Raw genomic sequence first — 7,254 nt, 5'->3', positions numbered from 1 at the left:
CTGCTCTCTTTTCTCTCTGGATTCTTGCAGCATTCTTCATTCAATGACATCAACCCTGTTGCCTCTCCTTGTAAGGTCAGACTGAGGGAATGAGGGAGCCAGAGGGAGGGAGAGATAATGGGGCTAGAGGCTTGATTAGATACAGACAGCGAAAGCGGTCAGGGGTTTTAGCGCAAGGACGTAAAGTGGCTGAAGAAAGTATGTTAAAACTGGTCTGGCTTGTGCTTTAATTTAGTTTGAGAAAAAACACTTGTATAAGATTGGTTTTGTGTCTTTCTTTCACTTGCCTCAACAAGAAAGCTGAGGATCAGACTCTAAAGGCATTACTCTGTCTGTTGCCAAGTGGGCTGCCACATCGTTATTTGCTTTGCACTGAGGCAGTAAACATGCAAGGAGTTAGTACACGATTAGTACATGCGATTATAGAGAGTAAATATGCGCGCGCGCACACACACACACACACACACACACACACACACCTCACACTCTTGCGTCTCATGTAGTCCACACCTTTGAGTCTTATCACACATTTTAATTTAATTAAAAATGTCATTAGAGTGAGACTGTTTCACCTCTTCCTAATACAAATTAACTCAAGAATTCATGATTTTTACTAGAATTAAGTGTCACTTTTGCGATATTGATACCTTATTCTGTATTTAGAGCTGAAATGATTAGAAGATTAATCAATTAGTCGATCAAAAGAAAAATTATCTGCAACAATTCGTTTTCAAGCAAAAATACCAAACATTTGATGTTTTCAGGTTCTCAGTTGTGAGAATTTGCTACTTTTTCTGAATATCTTTAGGTTTCTGAGTATTGTGCAGACAAAACAAATAATTTCCTGACGTCACTTGGGGCTTTAGGAAATTGCGACATTCATTTTTCACTATTTTCTGACATTTTATAGATGAAGAAAATTAAGTGAGGAAATAATAAGCAGATCAATTGATAGTGAAAATAACCATGTTTCTGGTTTTTCAGCATATATAAACAAGGGAAACATTTTTAGTTATCTCATCCCACTCACCGTTTTGTCTTCGTTGAAAGCTGAATGTGAGGCTAAATAACTAGTAAAGGAGATATGTTTCAAGGGAATACAAGGTGAGTAATACTAATAATGTATATATGATCTGATTCACTCCAACCTCATTTAGATTGTCAATGAGGGTGAGTCACCTTTTGACACCCAGTTTTACACATTGCAGAGTTGCATTGGATTCAAGTTGTGAAACCACAGGTCTTGGTTGAGTTCTATTACATGCAAACATCTGTAGTAGCTGTTGTGTAGCTTGTTGCTGCCTGATTCATGTGTGTGAACTACAGGGAGTGGTCATTGAGGTCTTTGATAGCCTATTGTCCCACAAGGAATGTTTCCAGTCTCTCCCCACTTCCACTGGGACAAAAAATGTGTCGAATTTCCACTCAGAGCGTTCCACAGCAACTCTGGTGCTGTGCTGAGAAAACAAAACAAAAAAAGCACCCTATCCTGGCTGCGGGTGACATTCTCATGTAAGAAGAGGTGTTTGTTTGTCATTCCAAATTCCTGCCGATCCATTAGCCTACTTTCTGTGTGACCAGTGAGGGGAGGTAAGGAAGCTAAAGTGACACACGTGCAACGCTCTTCTGCCCTTTTTCAGCCAGCTGCAAACATTGGGTGGTAACATAGTGACTGAAGTTTGGAACGTTTGGATCAGGCAGGGAGAAGGCAGCTTTAGGGTCCAGTCAGTCTGGAGGTAAGACAAAAAAAAAAGAAAGAAAAAAAAAAAAAAAAAACAGGAGGCCGTCAGAATCAGAGCCAGACAGCCTGGAATGCAGCCAAACCTTGGAATGAACAGTCAACCCCCCCCCATTTCTCCTTCCCTCTGTCATGCTGTAATTTTTCAACACTTATCTCCCCCAATCCCTCCATTTCTCAGTATGTCCTTCATACGCTGCACTTTTATTTCCCTTCCCATCTCTCTTTCCGCTCCTCCCTCTCCACCCCCTACTGCTCGTGTGAGTCAGTACCTGCTCATAATACCACTGGGCTCAGAGTTCATTTCCTAATCTTGGATAATTTCCAGTTCATACAGTGGTATACCCTCTCTCTCTCTCTCTCTCTCTCTCTCTCTCTCTCTCTCTCTCTGGACAAAGTCATCTTCAACAAATGAAGAGTGAGAAGCCATTTGAATAGAAGTTAATTTTTTTAATTGCTCAAACCCAAGCAAATGCATTTAAGGGCTGTAGTCTGTATAAAGAAAATTATCTGTGCTCTAACTGAGCAGTTATAAATTAAAACTTTGTATTGCTTTCTTCTTTTCCTCTGTTGATATAATATGGTGCATGCACATATCTCTTCATGCAAATGTCATTTTTAAGCTTTCACATTTTAATGAAATACACCAAGCAAATAGATAAACAGACATGGTTCCAGGCCTTCCCACCCCAGCCCTCCAAACACAAGACACTACAAAGTTAGACAAAGATTTTTATATTGATATTCTTTCAGATATAACCAACAGTGGAGGAAGATAAAGTAAGTACATTTCCTCAAGTACTGTTCTTACGATAAGTACAATTTTAAGATGCTTTTACTTTACGTAATTATTTCCATTTTTTGTTAGTATATGCTTCTAATCCACTATATTTCAGCGGCAAATATTATACTTTTTACTCCATTACATATTTCTGGTAACTTTAGCTACTTGTTACTTTGCAGATTCAGATTATAATACAAACTAAACTATAATCAACAATAAATGTGACATGTTATTATAGGAAAAGATAAGATAAGACTATTGATCCCCAGGTGGAAATTCACAAGGTCCCCAGCAGTGTATGGAGTAGTTCAAATTAGCTCCACCTTTACCAGCTGCAACATTAAAGTGATGTGCAAATTAACATACCAATAATTATAATCCCATAATATCATATACATTCAGTTTCCAGTTTATTAGGTACACCAAGCTAAAACTTATGCAGCCTAATGCAACAGCTCTGCAATAAATCCTCCCTTCACGAAGGTGAATTGAACAATATACTGTTCAGTTTTTGTTTGAGAGAAGTGCTGATTCAACTTTATGGTCATTTTGGAGGCTTTGTCGTGCTTCTGAATTGTATTGTGTTATACTGGCAGATGTTTCTGTTATTTTGTCCACCGCATTATATATCAATGAGGGTAGGCTAAATAGGTTTGGATTCATTTAGCTTCTGGTGTGTGAGATAGAGCTGATGAAGGATGTTGTAATGGAGCACCCACAAATCTTCTCCCTTATAGTATCAACATAAAGTGTAGCCTGCGATGGAGGTAGATAGTCGTGAAAAGTAAAAACCATTGAGCCATCAAGCAGAAATTCAAGGCGTATTTTAGACACGATAAGAATCTGCATACTCGTGACACGACATGGTCTCTCACTCAGCACCCAGAGGAAAAATGTCTCTGCTGCCAAACTGGCCTCCATTCAAAGCCAGTGTTAGACTGCAGTACTCCAATTCCCCCAGCATGTGTCATACTGATACACATTACTGTGCCACACACAGCCAGACTAAAATGCCCTAAGGGAAGAAGAGTCCCCCGGAATCTCTGAGCGCAAGCAATTCCACTTTGGCTAGAGATGTGATAAAAAACAGGAGGGTATGTAAAGTGGAAACCCATAGATACTGACATGGCTGTAAAAGAGACTGATAGGCTTGTTGAGGAGAGCGGAAAGAAGCATCACCAAGGATAAACAGTGTAGCATTGGTGGTGGTCTAGACGAGGAGGGCTGGAGCAAGAGAGAATGTAGGGTAATTGCAAGAGAGAAGGAATGAGAATTGTAAATAATAGAGGAGAGCTGGGAACTCCTCTTACGCAAGGTTTTTGCCCTGTGTAAGAACTGGAATGCAAAAACACATGCAGATGTCATGAGTGCAGAGATTCCATACCACCTACACACAAATATAAAAGACCCCCAAAAAATATGTGCACTGAAGAATTCCAGTTAGGAAAAGTAGCCTAGAGCATCAACTAATAATACACATAAACTCCATCTTCCACTGGCGGAAACAAACTTAATCACATAAGCACGACCATGAGAGAACACCTTATCAGAGAACGCCTCTTTTCATAAAAAACATTTATATATCTCCCTTGTCCCCACCCATCTCCTACGTCCTTTCCCTCCTCAAAACAAACCACAAGTTGTTTCCCTCCCATCGTTCTTTCCCCCTTAATCTTTTTTCTCTCGTCTTCTCTTGCCTCCATCCACTCCTTCTTCCCCACTTACATATTTTTTGTCCTCGTTCATGTGTTCACACCACGCACACACACGCACACACACACACACACAAATACACACAGAGGCGCACAGACACACACACACACACACACTGACACACACACACACACACATTCTCTGTCTAACTAACTTCGTGGCTCCTTGGGGGCAGATGCATAACATGTGGTTCCAATTAACACATATATTAGACAAAGCTATGTAGAAAACAGTGGACTGTGACAAATTAGACAGTGGGTAGGAAAATGGTATATTTTGGAGGAGTTTAACCAGTCTGAGCTAGTTTTTTTTTTTTAAATCAAAAATGGTTAGACTATCTTTCGAATGACTTTGGAAACAGGCATTTCCATTCATCAGAGCAGAACGCCTTTACAGTGCCAGAACGAGATGGTATTAAAGCTGTTATTCATTATCCTTGCGGTGCATCCTACGTAACAGCCAGGAGCTGATCGACAGATAGTGACAGGTACATGAAAGTCACTGATTACAGGAATGAGGTGTGTGTGAGTCCCCAAGATAATATTAAACAGATGCTGTTGCATTGAAATTCAGTGCCACATCATCACCCCAGATAAGAAAACAACAGACGTGCTGACAGGAACATGACAGAAGTCGTCTGTGTCATGTGTTGCAAAGTGGTTTCATGTCATGGTACATACTTTGTTAGTGTCGTTGTGAATGTGTCTGTTTAAGAGTTGGAAAGAAGCGGACAAAGACGGTGAGAGGCATTATCTTTGTGAATGGCCCATGTATCACGACTGAGATTAGTGTCAAGAATTTCTTCCCTCTGTGGTTGACCTTGTCTCGCATTGATGGTCCTTATCATAGTTCACCATGTTGTCACAGGTGTACTGTATATATATATATATATGAGGCATATGAACATGTGTGATACGGTTGCAAGTAACAATTTTTTCATATTTGATTGATCACATAATCTTTAAGATAAATCGATTGATCATTTGATCAATAAAACATCAGAAAACAGTAAAAAAAAATGCTGGTCAAAATGTTCTAAAACTCAAAGTGATATAATAAAAACATCTTGTTTTGTGCGAACAACCGTCCAAAAACAAGTGATATTTAATTTATTGTGATGTTAATCCTTAATTCTGTTAATTCTGTCGATCAACTAATTGCAGCTCCAGTGTGTGAGTGTTTTTGCGTCTCAGTAATCTGACCTAGTCTGTGCACAGGATTAAATATGTCTCACCTTTGATACAGAAGAAAACAGAAGAGAACCAAATGTGAATCATATTGACAAGGAAAGCCAGGTAAAGCAGAATAGATACACAAAGATTAACTAAGGATTTCAGCAAAAAGCATAATTTCCTATGATGCCGTGTAAAGAGAGAGATTTACTGAAGCATTATAAAGACGTCCACACAGTGGCTGAAACAGAGTGATGGGTGGACGGAGGGGGAATAGAGAGCCAGAGATGGAGACATGACAATAGACAATAGTCTACAGCAGCTGCTACAGCAGCAGTTACACACATCAGAGGGGAGTAGTGTTTTGTTTTTTTTTAAATCGGGTTCAGGGAATGTGAGTGAAGCTGACCCCTGCAGCCGCCCGCAGCCCCAATGGGAAACCACCAGAGAGAGCTCACACATATCTATATATAAACCCACTATGCAACGATTGGCTGGATTATGTGGGATTTGTTATGTCTGGCAAATCACACATCTACTGTAAGCCCTTTATTGCTACATACATATCACATCCATGCCTATTGATCTCTCTTTGCATCTATTCAATTCTTCAACTAAGTGACTAGATTGTCTTTTTCCTCCATCCATTCTGTAGTGCTAATTTAGATTTCACACAGCATGATCTTGCACATGACTCAACTGTTCTTTGCTTTCCTTCCCATCATTCCTCCCATCTGCCCCGTCTTTTTCTCTCTGTCCTTCCATCTGTCCTGCTCACTTTCTTTGCTCAATGTGTGTAAAGTCAACAAAATAAGAGTGGCTACACATATACCTCCTTCCACACATTATCTGTCACTGTCCAGACTGCTTTTTGCGTCATTTGTGGGGCAAACACTTCTAGAAACAGCAAACATAAATTTGTAATCAGCAAAGAGGGGATCAAGGGGCTGCCCAGACTGAGAATGACTGATAGGGGTAAGAAATACAGGGAGGTAGGATGAAAAGAGCAAAAAAGAGAGCAATTGTTGATATCAAACTTTAAGTGAGCCATTTGGATTGATACGGAAGGTGGAGGGTTTAGGTGTGGTGATGTTAGAGATATAGATACAAGTCAAATGAGAGAGTTAGATGAGAGAGATGAAGATAAGAGAGTCACTCCTCTTGTTGTTTTTTCACCAGGCAAGAAGGGAGCTTGGTTGGGAAGAAGGCAAAAGGAAAAAGAAGGGATAGAAGAAGATCTCGGAATGTGGATCATAGTGAAAAGAAAGCAAGAAATAGGCGCAGAGATGTCTGAGGGGTGGATCAATACAGAGAGACAACAGAGAAAGAGGTGGAGACTCAGCAGTGGCTTGACTGTTAAGGAAAACCCTCTGCTGTTTTTTTTTCTCTGAAATGTTTAGTATTAGTGTATGTGCGTGCAATTTTTTTGAACGATCTGTGTGAGAGAGGGAGGGATGGATGAGGGGAGGAGATGGAGGGCGATTTAGAGGGAGATGGAGAGGGGAGAGGCGCGAGGAAACCGCTGCAGTGCATTGTTAGGCTGAGCGCACGCAGGAGAAGGAGACATTGAGAGAATCCCCCATTTTAGCCCAACAATATTACAGCAGTGCAGAGATATCTACAACACTGGGAGCCTGTTACTCTCAGCACTGTGCTATTGATCTGCTAGTGGCAACCCAATACATACACAGTCAATCTAATTGTTGTTTTAACCTCTCATTAGATAATTGCCTGTGGTTGTTATGATCTTCCTGGTTTACAAATTATCCAATCATATTCTCATTGTCAGTCTCAGATTGTTCAAATAAATGTGATAATTGCTGCAAATTGAATTGGATATTATAAAT

Source organism: Xiphias gladius, chromosome 22 (assembly GCF_016859285.1).
Source record: "Xiphias gladius isolate SHS-SW01 ecotype Sanya breed wild chromosome 22, ASM1685928v1, whole genome shotgun sequence".
NCBI lineage: Eukaryota > Metazoa > Chordata > Actinopteri > Istiophoriformes > Xiphiidae > Xiphias > Xiphias gladius.
Note: the sequence above shows the minus strand (reverse complement) of the source record.